The following is a 17,387-nucleotide window of genomic DNA, read 5'->3' on the forward strand; positions in this document are numbered from 1 at the left end:
CAATAATCCAGGTATCTCAAGGAAGAACTTGTCGAAGGCTGACTCAGAGCTTCTGCCGTATGCGTTTATGAAAAGCGCTCCAATCTACCAGTTCAATTTTCCTAAATTAGACCACATCGGAAGCAGCTGCTTTGACTGAAAATCAGTGGGAAATATCGAAAGGGGGAGCTGAGGAAAAGCCCTTTTATATGTTATGTCATGTATTTCTGAGTTTGGAGGGATGCTAGGGTATGCAGCCACAGGGTTTCTTTATGGCTTGTTTAGTTGCTCATGTATCTACCATCCATATTTGCTGCTGTATTAAAATTCTTACCATCCCTGGCCTGGCCCAAATGTCACACCAGCAGTGTAGGAGCTGTGGTTAAATACACAAGAGAAAAGGCAAAGAGATTGGGTGAGACAAAAGCTCAAGGAATCTAAAGCCATGGTAGGGAGCCAGGCTTCTTTGCCACCATATTTATAGGAGAGTAATGTGATATTGAATAAGTTTTTATTTAAAATAATGATCAGATAATTAAGAGAGAAGCCAGACCAAATAGGGGATTTCGAAATTCTCTAAGTCATAACAAGCCCTTAAACTATGACAAGGCAAATGAGAATTCAAGATAAGTGGGTCACAAGATAGCACTGAATTTTAGATTTTGAAAATTCTCCACATTGATTTCCATAGAGGCTGCACCAGTTTGCAGTCCCACAAATGGTGAATAAAGGTTCCATTCTCCCTCATATTCTCGAGCATTTGCTGTCATCTGTATTCTTGATCTTAGCTATGCTGACTTGGATATGATGAAAACTTAAAGAAGTTTGAGTTGGCATTTCCCTAATTGCTAAAGCTATTGAGCACTTTTAAAGATATTTCCTAGTCATCTTAATCTTTTCCTTTGAGAACTCTCTGTTCAGATTCACAGCCCATTTTCATTTATTTTGTATTCTTTCTTTTCAAATTCTTAGTCTATTCTACATATTAATCCTGTATCCTTTTTTTGTCTGGCAAAGATTCTCCCACTCTACTTCCTGTGTTGTATAGAAGCTCTTTAGTTTTATGAGGTCCCATGTGTCAACTACTGACCTGAAATCTTCAGGAACTAGAGTCCTACTCAGGAACCCCTTCCCTACACCTATGTTTTGTAAGGTACTGCATATGGTTTCTTCTAGTAGTTTCAGCATTTTGGGTTTCTTAATAGGAGAGAATTAATGCCTAGAACTGTAAAGCAATCAAGTTATCCCTGCCTGGGGGCTTGTTAACCCTAGAACACAACCTGCCATTACCACTGCCACTTTACCCAACCAGTACATTAAATACATATCTACATATTCACAGGTAAGTTTAGCTCTCATCCCTCATCAAAAAAAAATCTTTTTGCAGCAAAGGGGAAAACTATCATAAAAATTAAATTTAAATTAAAATCCACAAATGGTCAAACTGCAGAGAGCAAATGACCATAGAAGTGCCCCTCCCTAGTTGATACATCTACAAGATGGTTATGTTGTAAAGTGATACCTAAGCCTCAGGGAACATCACAGAAGGGTGGGCAGAACCACTGTAAGAGTCAGAGAGCAAGGATTTCCTACTAGGGACCAGTACAGTGAGATTTGACATGAGTTGACCTTCCACCCTAGATAGAGGCCATCTAACATAAGTCAAGGACTACAGGCTACTAAGAAAAGGAAAGTCAATCTTCTCAAGAAATAAGCTCCCTTATAGGTTATCCAAACCCAAAGTGGTCATCCCTAAACATATATACATAGAAGTAACACAAAGGGGCCCCAGAAGGTTGTGTGCATGCATCTATATATGTAGGTGTTTGTGTGAATTTATAGACAGATAGGTATGTAGATAGATGATAGATAGGTAGATAGATAAGATAGATTAGATAGATAGATAGATAGATAGATAGATAGATAGATAGATAGATAGATAGATAGATAGGATAGATTAGATAGATAGATAGATAGATAGATAGATAGATAGATAGATAGATAGATAGATAGATAGATTAGATATATATAATCTCAATTAGGAGGAGGGCATGAATTTAAAGGGAAGCCAGGAAAAGGAAAAATTTGAGTAATAAAAGGCATTGGGTAGAAATTCTGTAAACACAAAACTCTTGTATGTAATTCTCAAAAAGTATAACAACATGTTTATAATATGATGAAAGGTTGTCAACCATGGTATATCAAGTGTACTTGAATCACCTCATCATCTCCTGTAGTTTCTAGAAAGGTACTAGAAAGTCCTTAGTACCTGGTGAATGAATGAAAGAGTAAGAGGCTAAAGAGAAAGACCCATGAATATGAGTGTGGTTAGGGAAGACAGAAGGATCAGGAAAAGCATGATTCCCAACTTGTCAGACAAAAGGGTTCCGTGACTGAAAACAACAAGTTTGCTAGTGTCATTTATTAAAACAGATAACTGAAAACACTAAGGTGACTGGGACCTGGAGGAAGATTATGATTTCTGAGGCAAACTGTATAAAGTATTATGGGGAATAGTCAAATGTGTATGAGAAGCTCAGACATTGACATGAATCAGAAGTAGACAGGAAACAAGTGAGCTAATGTCAAGAGAAACAATAGCAGATAAAAGAGGAAAAGGTACACATAAAATCAGGAAATATATTTGACAAATATTAATATTCACAAAAACAACTCAGATTTTATGGACCACTGTCAAGGAGCTCAAAAAATCTCTGAGAAATAAGAAACTTAAATAAAGAGGCACAAGAGATCTAGTAAATGATTCTCAAAATTACTTAGAGAAGCTGAGAAACTCCCTGGGGAAGTAGGTCAGAGTTGTGAATAGGGGCTTTCAGGACCCCAAGGAAGACAAAGCTGCCATTTGGGAATTAGCAGAATGTTGTCTTTGCATTACTTTAATTTGCCAACTGAAAAGTACAATTGTGAACAATGCTATGCTGAGAACTCTTTAAAAAAAAAAAAACTAAACACAGCAAGGCCTTCAAGCACATAGCTCCCACGCTGTGAATTCTACCTGTGAAAGTGCCGGAATCAATTCAGATGAGGTCTAGACCAACTGGAGACCTAATTTAGAATGCCTGCAAAAACCTCTTATGAAAATCCAAAGAGTTTGGCTAACATTAAAAAATAATAAAATCCCTACTGTGAAATTATAAAGTTCTCTTCTCAAACCACATTATAAACAGCAGTTGCAAAGACAGCTAACCAAACATTACTGTAAAGAGGAATAGAGTGATCTCCTGAAGGCATCACACAAATTCTAAATGCTGATCCCAACTGAAGATATTTTGGAGTTTTCAGACCAACCACGGATTACCATGTTTGGTGCCAAAGTGTACCCTTCATAATGATTTTGTTAAGCTGGGAACTTTGCATAATGGTAGTTAATCAAGGTCAATACAACTACTATGTACACTTCAACCTCAAATAATTTATGCCCAAATTTAAGATAGGTATCTTAATTCTCAGGCTAGAAAAACAAGGATAAAATATGCAACTATCTTCTCCCTCTCTCTCTGTCTCTCTGTCTCTCTGTCTCTCTGTCTCTCTGTCTCTCTGTCTCTCTGTCTCTCTGTCTCTCTGTCTCTCTCTCTCTCTCTCTCTCTCTCTCTCTCTCTCTCTGTGTGTGTGTGTGTGTGTGTGTGTGTGTGTGTGTGTGTGTGTTTCTGTCTGTCTGTCTTTAAACTCCCTCTATACAGGGACAGAGCCACAGTATAGAAAATAAGAGTTAGATTGAAGGTCATAAAATACAAAATAAGGATAGAGAGTTCTGGGGTACATCATGATTTTTGTTTTAAGATACTAAATCCTTGACATTCAATGTTGTCCATGAACCATTTTAAAATCCAGATTGGGTTTCAGTGAGTCTTAAATAGTCTTGGGATATTCTTGAGGGTAATGTTGAATGGTGCCAATGTTGAATGTCTTATACACACATTAAATTTTGGACAACCAATTGGTGTGGGGGGCAGGGGTGCTTTCCTATGAGGAAAACTATTTCTTCCACCATGAACATTCCATGGTTGTCTGTAGTTATTTGTCTAGGGTTGAGGTCAAATGAGACTCTCACCTTCCATGTTAGCATGTCTATTAGTGTTGTCTCTGTTCAGGTTTTGTTTACGCAACCATGTTCATGAGACTTCAGACTTGTTGCTTCCCAGCCCTTAAAGATACATACTAGCAATATAGACTGAGATGAATATATATGGGTGTATTTGTATTTATGTGTGTGTGTGTGTGTAATAATTAAAGAAATTGGGATAATAACATCAACACTGATAGAGAGGAAGAGGGTACATGCATGGGAAGGGTTGGAGGGAGGCAGTGGAAGGGATAAATTGTGGTATAATTACATTTTAATTGTAAAAATATTAAAGAATTTTTTTGAGTATAAAGCCAGAACTATTATACATAAAATAAAAAGAAACAGCACATTTTTCTATTTTCCCCCTTACACCAAGAAGTTCCCAAGAAATCCAGTTTGCATTGATAGTAGTAGTTAAGGATCAACAGAGTTGAAAACATATGCAAACATATGCTATAGTTAGTTGCCCATCGGCCAAAATAAGATTCCTGACTCCGAACTATCCAAATAGAATGTTGTGTCACAGATAATAACAGTGGTGTTATAACTCACAGGTTCCTTAAGAAATAATACACACAAATACACACACACACACACACACACACTCACACACATACACACACACACCTCATGTTTCTCCATTGATTAATTCTTCAGTACCTAGTAGATTATAAACAGTAGATATTTGTCAAGTAACTGAGAGCTTAAGTGAGTGAAATGAGGTGCAAATTTGAATCACAGAGGTGCAAATTTGGAGGCAATCAGATATCCTTTAAAGTCAGCTATATCCCTAAGATTACAGTCACATTAATGGCAGACAGTCTTGCTTTGAATTGCATCTATGTGTGGGAAAGACTTGATTAGAAAAGTTTAGCTCAAATTTCTCAAAGAATAGCAGCAAGGTTGAAGATGCTGCAGAGCATTGTTGAGAATCTTCTCCTCTGGGGTTACTTAGAATTGTCTAGTTTTATTAGTTCTGTGTCCTTTTCAAGATTTTTTTTATTCACCAAATACATTTTCCATGATGTCTATGTGTCAAGTAATATGCTATGGGTTGTGTTTTATTACAAAATAAAATAATAGCCATGTTCCATTGACGGGTTCCATGATCTCATCAGACAGTCACCCAGTCAACCACCCAATAATACGAACCAAGTTCTCCATTCACTCTAGTATCTACAAGGGAATCATATGAGTTATTTTCCTAAACATTCCTTATATTTGACGTATACTGTGAAGCAGCCTCTATGTCATAATATCATGAAAGTCTGTTCCAAAACAAGAAGAGCCCTTCTCAAGGAATGGTTAATGTAGACTTGCGCTAGACTTCAAGTTCAGAAGGTAGGCTAAACTTGTGTTTTAGAAATGTAGCATCATGGTCAGTGTCTCAAAAGAGGAAGAAAAAGTTCAAATACCAGTACCCAGTAATGCTTCCAGGAACAGCTGAAAGAGGGTAGTGTACATAAACTCAGAAACCAAATATCACTGCAAGCCTTATTTTAATTAAAACCTTCATTTCTAAATCCTCTCATAGAGAGGCACAATTAATTTTTTGCCAACTGTCTAAAAAGCTAGACAGTGTGATGAAACTCAGAGGATGCCAGGCTTGATATAGAGTAATTAAATGTTCTTTCTTCCCTTAGCCTGTGGTGGGAAATGTGCCTAAGAGGAGATCCTGAGGCCTGAAAAATCTTGAGCCTTGATAAAGGAATGAGTTTTATCTCCACTGCTCTTCCATTCTGTATGGGATCTTGTACCTTGCCATATTTCCAATGTCTAATTTAAATTTGTCTTAAATATGATATTCCTTGAGTGGGTGAGAGTAGTTTAGCATGCAGGGTATTTAATACTCTGCTTCATTACCAGAGCCAATCTCCAGAACCCACATAATAGAAGGCAAGAGTGCCTGACTCATAAGAGTTTTGACTCTGACCTGGGTACACTGGGTACCTGAGCTCCTCCCCGCCAACAGACACACAAAATATAAATAAGCATTTTCTTTTAAGAAATGTAACATTATTCAGAAATTCTTTTACTTCATTGTATTAATGGTTCCATTCATGCCTGCTTTACTCTTAAGATCACATTGAGCTTCCACTAGTAAATAAATCAATGTATTTTCCAGAAAATCAAAAACTGCTCCTTTTTTAACATTGCAGTTTTGAGATCCAAGCAAGTCCATCTGTCCACTTAGGATCCTCAAGGTGAGCACTGAGTGTGTGAATCACAAAAGAACCTCTTCAAAACGTACTCACTACATGATAAATTATATTAATGTGGCTAAGAAGAAAATGTAGGTAAGAAAACAATATATTTGCTAAATTTTGCTATTCCACTTAATATGCATAGGACCTCCCACAAAACTTTAGGTCAAATCTATTGTTAAACTTTTTTCTTAGAGCTAGTATAAAGGTATCTTAGAATCCTCTATGAGAATTTTCCTAGTTAGCTTCAGCTAGACACAGCTCAGAGTTATCTCATAGAGTTTCAAATGGGGGATTCCCTTGATCACGTTATTCTGTGGTGATATATTTGAGGTATTTTACTGATTATTAATTGCTCTAGGAAGATCCAACCCACTGTGAGTGGTACCATCCCTAGGCAGTGGATAGGGAGTTTTATAATAAAGCTAACTGAGCAGAAACTAGAGACCAGTGAGCAAGCATGAATCCCTTCCTACTTTCTGCTTCAGTTCCTACCTCCAGGTTCTTGTAGTGGAGATGAGCTACAGAATGTTAGCTGAAGTAAACCCTCCCCTACTAAAATTGGTTTGGGTGAGAATTTTATCACAGCAACAGAAAAGTAAACTAAAAAGGCATTAACAGCAGAAATATACATGAAGGATGATAAAGCTGAATCCCAGAATCCCCTTCATTCTAACCCAGAATTCAGAACTACAGAAGGCAAAGGACAAGGTCCACAGGGCTCATTCTCACTGCTGGGACTTAAAACAGAATCAAAACCCTTCATTCACATCTTCACAAGCAATGAAATAAATACAGAACATTGTGACATATCAACAGCTTTCAAAAGAAGAGACCAGATAGGAAGGAAGCCATTGACAGACTGCTATTTAATTGGAACTAATCAATATTTTATTCCCCCACCACTTACAGTTTCACCCAGTAACAGAGTGAATATTTTTCCTCGGGAGTATTTAACACCAAAATGACTTGCTAGTCTCAAATGTAAATTTATGGACCAGACATGTCTAAATTTGAAATCAATAACAAAAGCTATTCCTCATTAACCCAACATTAAGAACACAAAGACAGACAAAATTAAGATGGGCCATCTTCTAAACTGGCTCCTTTAGTAGTCCCTCAGTTCCTGGGTCAAACACATAGACAGGGTAAAGATGGTCCTTCTGTATCCCCATAGACACTGCCTTCTCCTGAAGTAGTTACTCTTGATAAAAAGGAAGTGTGTGACAGAAACTTGTGAAGTATAAATGAGGTGAGTAGTCACAAAGGTTGAGTTGAAGCAGAAGGGTAGACATGAGGCTCCAAGTATTATTTATTAGCTACATCAATGATATTTTGCTATTTTAATATTAAATGGAGAAAAATTAACATTAGGCTCAAGTGGTTATTTTCTTTCTTGTCCACAATTTTCCTGTTTATGGAAAAAAATCCTTAAAATTTAACTAGTACTGATTCTATGAGCAGGTGAGTCATTAATAGAGTTACTTTTGTTTGGAAAGGTATTTCTGACCACCTTCTAAGAAAGTTTGATGTGATAGAATTCTTACCAGCCAGGAACCCACACTCCAGTGGCCGAGGTATTGCTTATACCATAATTACAACATAAGGCAGAAAGATCTCCAAATAAGATAGGTACAAAGCCTTGGCAGGAAGTGATTCATTCCACCTGGGAGGAACTCAAAAGATCTGGCAGAGAGATGGGAGTTAAGCTGAGCTTGGAATAATGGCAGTGCTGCAGCAGGGTGGATAAAAGCAAGAGAGAGGTGTCTGGATAAATAAAAGATGGATATAGAGCTTAACTGTACCCCCACACAGGTAACAAACAGCTATAAACTGAAGGACTGAAACAGATGGATGAAAAAATTGTTTTACGATAGTAAAGAAGATGCCATTGGCTAAAGAAGTTTATGGCAAAGATGGAGAACGACTTGATAATGCACATTGATAAAGCTGTATGATCAGCTAGGCATGTATTTTTAAAGGACAGATTCTATTAAATAATTACTTTTAAAATATAGTTATTCAAGAAGAAACTTTCTAAAAGAACATGATGAAAGTAGACTTAGCATACAGAAATCCACATCCAGCAAAAGTTAATGAATCTTAATCATATATTTCCTTGTTAAAAAGACTTTCTGGTTAGTTGTATATTACTATACTACATGGCATAAGGAAACTCAGCAAGTGTCTGGCTAGTAACTTGATTATCACTCTTCAAGAACAGTTCTCACTAACAAGTATATATATTTCACTCCCAGCATTAAGCAATGGTGCCAGAGATATCTGTGGTATTGCAAGGAGGGATAGAATTTGGGTGAGTTTAAATTCTTTCTTTACCATTTCTCATTTGCATTTGTTAATTTACTCATGCCTCTCCAATGAGATGACTGTGTTAACTGCAATAATTTCCAGTGTTTTACAATTTAAAGGCACAAAATTTTTAAATCCTATACCAGGATAAGTAGACATCCCAAGTCTTAGGCATCCTCAAGAATATGATGGATATATCATCGCCTCGGGCAAAAGTTCTAACTAAATTGCCATTTTCAAAAGAGAGTTTTCTATCAGAATTTCAGATACCTGCATGGAATCCAATAACGGAACATTTGCTGCTCTGCAGACCTCACAGGATATACCCAACGGCTCAAGAGAAGCCAGCAGCACACTGTAGGATGTGGAAGCAGATGTGGACACACATGCTTGACACCTCCTTATCTGAGAAAAAGCTACAGAATATAATACCCCAGGACCTTATAAGAAAGAACGGGGAGGCCAGGAGGTGAACAATTGGAATTTCCTTCTACTCTAAAGTACTCTAGAGTAGAAGAACCTCTCCGAGAAATGTCCTGTGAAAACAGGGCTATCAACACAGTTCCCTTTCCTAGAATTTGAGGATTCAGAATGATCACTCTCATACCATTTTCTGCTTCTTCACCACTGCACTTTGATGGCAATGACCCAGCTCGGTCCTCTTGAACAACAAAACATGACAACCGTTCTATTTCTGTCCAAAGGAGATTTGAGTTTCCTTAGAAGTAGAGGCTCTCTTTACCTCTTAACAGTTTTTATTGTTATTTGGGCATAGAAAACTTTCTCCCATCTCCCTGGGGTGACTTTTTGTGCTCTTTTTAAGGATATGGCATCACTGAATGAATACTATGTGTGTGGAACAACTAGGGATATTTTCCCTCAAATGGAATCAACTTGTGTTCTCACCAGGCAATTTGTACATGGACCTGAGTTTGAGTCCTTAAATTTTATTTCTCGATCATCTATTTGGTAAATAGATTCTGATACGGGCCACTGTAAGATTATCTGGTTCACCATTTAGATTCCCTGAATTAAAATACAATACTGAAGTGACAAACACGATAAAGTAAAAAAAAAAACAAAAACAAAAAACAAAAAACTTTTCTGGCTAGTTTCATCTATTTTTCCCTCTTTATAACAACTTATATGAGATCCTAAGATTTCTCTAGTGAATCTTTTCTGTGCTTCATTTCAATCTCATTTGACCTTAGCTTATAAAACACAGCAGACACTATAGCACTTAATTTCATTTCAAACCCTCAATGAGACAGAATGGGCCCCAGTTGAAATCAGAACAAATAAAGACTGATATTTTAGACAAAGTTATCTCTGCTAGGAAATCACAGGTAATTAATACAAGGTGGGCACAAAACAGTGCCCTAGCAAAATAGCTTCTGTCCTTCCTAATAAGCAAGGAGAAGACTCATGGTTTATAGCTCCAGTCACGAGTGGTTTTTCTCCTGTGGAGAAAAGAACTAGAGTTGATGCCTTCCCAGGCAAACAGATCTTTAGCTTTGCTTCTTGCTTTCAAGGAAGAAAATCAAGGTTGATTTCCAGCACTTAGAGAGCAGAATTAGCTCTAGATGATGAAAAACAAATCTAAATCCAAACCTAGACTCTAACTAGTACTACAAAGTTGGAGGCACTTACTTGCAGGGTCTTGCAATGTGGGAAATGGGAACTCATTCTTCCCTAAGCAGGCTGGAGAGAAGACTCGGTGGTTAAGAGAGCAGTTTCTGCTCTTACAAAAGGCCAGAGCTTGGTCCTGTAGTGGCTTACAACCACCCACATATTCCAATTTCAAAGGATCCAAGTCCTCTCCTGACCTTCATGGGTTCTAGCACACATATGGTACACTTCACACACACACACACACACACACACACACACACACACACACACACACACACAGGCCACCCACATCCATTTAAAATAGAAGAAATAAATACTTTCCAAAAACCAAAGAACTATACATACTTGAACTCTAACTAAGAGGCATTAATGTACTATTAATGTACCTATGGCTAGAAGTTAGGAGTCTAAGGGACATATAAATACATATAAACCCACTGGTTAATGACAAGTAACAGACAAATAAGTATCCATTACAAAGAGCACCTTTTCAATGTTGTTTGACCATATATAGACCAATGAGGTTAGGTTAAACTCACTTAATATAACTATATATTTTAACTTGTTAGTGAAAAGTGTAACTTGTAAGCACATTGGAAATCACACTAACAGAGGTAGCTTAATTCTCAAACCTCTGTTGAGCTCAGTTTCTTGCTGTACAGTGTGGCAGTTGAAAGCATATCAAGATAAGCTGGCCTTACTGCAACACATGGTTGTAGCAGTAGAGCCTCATATGATTGGATACTTATCAAGTAGTCCCTAGAGAAAACCATGAAAACATTCAGGACTCAAAATCAAAATATGCAGCCGGGTGTGTGTGCAAATATTTGCCTTTGTGAACAGGGAAGTTTTTCAAGACACCCCCAAAAGTCCTCTACTAGCACTTTCTGATAACTGCTGGCCTAGGCTCAAGTCCTCGCTGCCTGCCTATTCACTGGGTTCCATTCAAGATCCCTTGTGTCCATTCTCTTCTCCAAGACCAGAGTGCCCCACTAAAGTGCAAATCACAGTCTTTGCTGGGTTTTCAGGGCCCTGTAGAGCCCGGGCCTTGCAGACTCTCTCGTCTCATGGAATCTCACTGTTCTCATCCTCTTCAGTTCTCCCAAGGAACTAAGGCAGTTGCTCTCCTCTGCCTTGAATGGTCTTGGTCTTCTGCCTCTTTCTATTTGTCTCATCTTTTAGAACTCCTGGAAACAGGTATGACATGACTAAATAGTAGAGAGAATGTCTCCATTTTACATTTGGTAAAATGAGACTCAAAGGGATTAATAAGCAAGTGTACTTAAAGGCCTTTAAAATAACTTGTCCAGAATTCATATGGAGGTTTCACTCCACAGGTCGCATTGTTTAATGGTTCTGCAGTCCGTTAAATGGTGACATCAATGAGAACTGAGAAGAAAGACTAAGTAAATAATCCTGCAGGTCTCTGCTGAAGTCTGCATTAACCACATGACTGTGGAAAACATCTGAAACACTTTTGAAGCAAGTGTTTATGTTTACACTCAAGAAAGGTCTGCCCAATGGGCTCCAGTCTCCCTGAGGATCCTCTGCTGCCCCCTGGGGCATGAGCTGATGTCTCAGAGGCTCCTGACATGCAAAGGGAATCCCAGCCAGGAGCCTGGCCCATAGCAAGACAGCCTTGGGATGCCTCCTCAGCCCAGAAGATCCCCATCAGCTTTTCCACTTCACCCATCTTCCTTGGGGACTTTAGATCACACATAGGGCACAGAGCAAAGAATACACACAATCACACTCTATTCTTCTTGATCTCTTACGGAGGTTCTCCCCACAGTAATTTTTCCCACTTCGAAACAATTAAGTTATTCAGAATCAGGGCTTCCTAACCCGGTGAGGTAGCACATAAAAAGCAATATGGCTGACTGATGACTTAGTCATTTTCTGATTACAGTAGCTAGAACCCATCTCTCTAGGACATTCAATGTAGTGTTCTGTTTTCTACAATGGAGGAATCGCTCAGTGAAGTGCTAAAAAGATTAGAATAACACTATCTCAAAGTCATGCAAGTTATTATTAGAGTGTTTACTATAGTGTCAGGCACAATGGCGCATGACTTTAATTCCAGCACTAGGAAGGCAGAGGCAGGAAGCTTTATGTGAGTTTGAGAACAGCCAGAACTACATAGTAAGACCCCGTCTCAACAAAATGAAACAAAAATTTATTATATCTAGTTATTTTAAAGGCATTTGACCACAAAGACCCGGCTTCCCACAGGCTCTTGGGAGATGGCTTTGGAAGCTGAGCCCTGTGAACATGGTATTTCTTTTGAAAAAAAAAAAGTTCTATAGATCTAGGAGCAAGCCATTAGCTAAGGGTAAAAGTGGTATAGTAAGGATAGTCTCCTGTCTAAGAAGGCTGTGCTGGGGGGGGGGGGGGCTGAAAGTCTGTAATAACCCCAAAGGGAGAAACCAATAGCAAAGGCAACCCTTAAGATGAAGCCCTGGAGGAACAGGGGAGAGCAATCGATTAAGATTCACATGGCACAGAGATATAAATGCAACAAAGACACGATCACCAGGAATAGAACAATATAGCACCGTGCTATCAAGCCTGAGAGTATTTCTTAAACTCCAGATTTATGAGACAAAACCCTTGTTTCTAAAGATCTAAAAATATTCCTAGTGCTTTCTCAACTACAGAGACTGCTTCATTTCCTGCAAATTGTTTTTCCTAATTCTGTTCGAGAATATCAACTTCATTAAAAGGCTTAATCCTGTGTTAGGACTTGATGAGATCTCTGTGGGATGAAAGAAATCAAGAGATCACAGAAGCTACCCTTTTACAATGTCCTTACACTCGGGGTATCAATTGCTGGTGAGACTTCTGGGCCACAGAGAAGTGGGATTTAGAAAAGCACTAAACATTGCTTTAAACTGTAAGATGTTTGCTAAAACAAAAATTTGTCTCACTGTAACTGGGTAGTGATATGTTTTTTTTTAAACAAGCATCAAATTAAATATCATCTGATTAGACTAATTTTGTATTTCAGACATAAGTCATGTGAGAGAAAGAATGCAGTAAAGGTATTTGCTATAAATGTAAAACCTCAAATGTCAGACCAAAAGTTCTTCAGTTTGTAAACATATACTTTCCCTTCTGTAGACCCCCCAAAATAAGCATTCTTCCACCTTTGGGTACATATTTCTTCTTAAAGACTGTTTTTTTGTGACGCTTTCTTCTTTCGCATGAAAGGATATTTTTAGGCATTTTGGCAAGTTTGATAGTAACATGTTGAATGAGTATGCTGTTACATACTATTTTAAACATCTGCCAGAGGGAGCTAGAAGAACACTGAAATATTATAAACAGCTTATAATTTTATGAGAGAAACCAAGACTCAGAAAAAAAAATGAGAAAGAAAATCAACAAAACTTGGTAAAATTACAATCACTTCCCTGATTTATTTTATTATAGCTGGAATCATACTACATCATTTTTAAAAAGGGAGATGGTGGAGACGGCAGAGTGCTTTAATTAGGGAAACCTTTCCATGTACTTTAGATGACGGAATTTTCCTCATTGGTGGTTTTGTTTAATAGCTTGAAGGAAGGGACTAAATTACACAGAGACGCATTAGCAACAGCAAAATGCACAGATTTGACTTAAATCACACAGATTTTAGGTCTCTCTAGTTCCTCTGTACTCTACAGAGAGTCTGCCATTTGCAAAATGAGACTGACCCTAGCTGACTCCCATGCACTTTGTCCACTCTGACAGCAAATCTCTGTCAGCAATTCTCCCAGTACCTTTCTCTTCTCAGTGGGGACTGCTCTCCGTGACTATGGAGTCACAGGTGAAGTATTTGAGACTGAAAACAAAATGAAGGTTGGGCATAGTAATGCATGTATATGGGTGGACTAAATGCCGGAATGCAGTAAATTACATACACCCTCCATTTAAGAAAGCACTGAAGCAAGTTTAGCTCACGCTCCTTCCCACCAAAGGAATGCCTCAGATAATGACCATCACACGCCTCTGTTAGAAAGTGAGAGAACAGAAATGCCCTAAAGGCTTTCTCATGGTTCAATAGCTTCAGACAGCATGTGATTTTAGGGTCTCCAACATTTCATTTTCAAAGAACTGCACCCCCCACAGTGGCTAAGATGGTAACAGGAGTTGGGCTAGTTACAGGATTTCACTATCACTTCTACTTCTGAGATGCAAGCTGGCAATAGGTTTATGATAGTTTCAGAGATTTAATAAAAGTCACCCCTTCTACACTAAGCATTCTAATTGTAACATAAGATGGATAATCCCGCCAGTACTACCAATCTCTAACAGTTGAAAAATACAAAACTATTTCCATCAGTTGACAGCAGACACCCACCTCTCCTGCTACTTTTTTTTCTATGTCATCCTGCAAATAGAGCAAGCAAAGGGGTGGGGTGAATCCACTTCCAGTCCCAATTTTGTCATCCTTCAGTTGTGTAATATCACAGATAAACCGCATGCTGTCTATAGTCCTTGTGTTTCTCATCTCTTCAAATCAAGGTCCTGCTGTGCAATCCCACAGTGCACCAGCACATTGTGATGGAGAGACAGCTCACTCGAAGCATGGGTGTGCTCTACGGCCCTATGATGTCTTGCTTCCTGGCCAGTTTCCTTGCGTTCATTTTGTGTTTCTATGCTTTTGAAAGCAGAATTTTATAGTGTGAGTATTCTCAGATTTGTGATATGTTTATGAGGCTCTAGAACCCAGCGAGCTAAGAAAAGAGACTGAGAGATGCTCGTTGTGTCTGCCCTGAAATCAGAACCACCACCAAGGCCTTTCCCATTCCATAGCTAGTTTACACTCACTGCCTCAGCAGAACTCTCCTAGAAAGTCTGATCACTGGAGTGTGTGTCTTGGGGCGGAAATCCCTTACGATGGCAAGTTATTCCCCTTCAACCTGTTCCCATTTATGGCTCAGTTTGCAGTCCCGAAGGCTGTGGCTTGAAGCACGAATGGTTTTTGAAAAATAACTCAACTATTAGGTGACTATGAGAATCAAAGTAGTTACAAAACAGGAAACAGATCACCTCTTTTCGTGTTGAGCAATTTCCCCTCTATCTACTAAAGAGTCCTCTGCGGAATTGAAATGTGGAAGGTGCTATCTCTCTATAAATAGCCTCATGTCATGCTATGTGAATCATGTTTGCTGACATAAAATCAACAGATTAATTATTTGGCTTTTTTAGTAACATTAATAGCACAACTATCATCTTCTCTAAAAGCTTTTCCACACCCCTGTTCTTCAGAACTAAGTAAGTGTTGGAATAGACTGAAGCATTTCCAAATATGAATTCACTCTTGGTGTCCTTGTACTAGGAATGCCTTAGCAACTCCTACTGTCTTTCTGTTTGGCCATCATGTGACACTTTAGCTAAAAGAAGTGACCATTTAGGATCCTGAAGATGAGCATTGAGTGTGTGAACAAAAGAAGCATATTAAATAATCACCAAAGGAAACAATAAACCCAGAGAATCCCCTGTTTTCTAATACGACACTAAGGAAATGGCCTCAGGAAACAATACACAATTCCTCCTTCCTGAGGAAAAATGAAGTCATGTAAACTTCCACAAACATATGAGTTTATCTCATCCATTCAGAGTTATGACCAGACCAGCTTCATACTTTTGCCGTCTTGTTATCTGAGAAGGCTGAGTAGGATCACCCATAAATATGACATTACTATCCTAAACACAGTGTAACAACTACTCCAGGGACTGAGTATGCAAGTCACATTGGGTTTGGGGGTCTTGGAGTTCCTTGCAGACTACATAAGCCCTAAGAGGAAGGTCCCAAAGGATCACTTCAACGGAATGGGGGATTTAAATTGCCCTTTAAAAAGAATAGTCAGTATGCTGAGATAATTCTTCTTTAGCTTTGAGCTTCACTTTACCAGACGTAAAGGCATTATTAACTGGGTGTAAGAAGGAAAGACTTCAACAGCTTCTGAATCCAGATCAACATGAGTTTTGTTTACTCCCGGAGTCTGCAGCTTTGCAGCCATCAGAGACTATGAAAATGAGCCACCAAGGGGGGGTGACTAAGGTGACAAATGCCACGAAAAGTTAAGGGAAAATAAAGCAAAGTGTCTTTCCCTCCCAAGGCTTACTCTCAAAATCGTAGCTTACTCGGAGTCCCACTTGAATCTAACCTACACACTTGAGTGTGTGGAACTCAAAGAGAACAGCAGGGTTGGAGTTGCTAACAGGCTTAAGGTAGTCAAGTCATGTCAGGAGAGGCTCCTTCTTCAACCCATCTTTATACTTCAGCTACCAGGACTGAGGATGTCTCAGATTGCAAGTGACTCGCAGCCACACCCAAAGGATCAAGGACTTGAGAAAAGCAACGACTCTGGTGATTTGTATCTTCCCAGCTTATCGTGGGAGCTGTCACCTTGACACTGAAGGCACTCAGTTTCCTTCTGTAAATAACGACATATGATGAACTATTTGAACCCGAGGCTGCGGAAGCAGAATCAGTTTCAGATTGTGACAAAGAAATGTCCGATAAATCAAAATTTCTTTACACACTCCCTGGGACCAAGCTGCAGATACCATGGTGTTGACTTAGTATCTCAAAAGCTGAAATGCAGATAACAGCAAGTGGACAGTAAACTTTCTAAGAGGCCGATGGTAACTATCAACTGGTTGGAAGAATAAGAAAGGGGTTCTGTGTAGAAGTGGATGAATGTAAGAACATGGAAAGTTGGGAAAGTGAGATGTATTAAAAGGAAAAAAAAACAAACACGTGCTTGTTGGAGGCAGAGCACATCAAATAATATTAAGTTCATCTGGTATCTATTATAATTCATAATCACCTGCCTTGTGTGGTTATGAGGAGTATAAAGACCTTTATTTGTTTTCATATTCTCCGTAGGTAGTATGACTACTCTATAGGTAGATGGAGGGATGGTTAGAACAATGGGTGGCGCATGAATGAATGGATGAATGAACGAACGAACAATCGAACGAACTAGTGCCCTCCAGGGCTTTACCAGATAAAGGAACCCAGATGCACCAATACAGGTGACCCTCATACTAGTCAGACTGTCGGTGGATGAAAGCAGAAAGTGTGTTCCCGAATATGGGACAAGCTATTAACTGACACAGGGTTGTTGAAAGAAGGTGGGCCAGCATGGAAGAAAGGAATTCTGATTCCCTTCCATGAG

At 38.8% G+C, this 17,387-nt stretch overlaps 1 protein-coding gene across 4 annotated transcripts in view; it reads right to left on the reverse strand.

The window, feature by feature from the left end:
• The window catches only part of Fgf12 (fibroblast growth factor 12), a 589,814-nt gene that overhangs the window by 261,631 nt on the left and 310,796 nt on the right, over positions 1-17,387 (reverse strand). The gene's annotated exons all lie outside the window — the stretch shown is intronic.

This window comes from Mus caroli, unplaced genomic scaffold, assembly GCF_978045245.1.
Source record: "Mus caroli unplaced genomic scaffold, Mus_caroli_1 scaffold_17, whole genome shotgun sequence".
Lineage (NCBI taxonomy): Eukaryota > Metazoa > Chordata > Mammalia > Rodentia > Muridae > Mus > Mus caroli.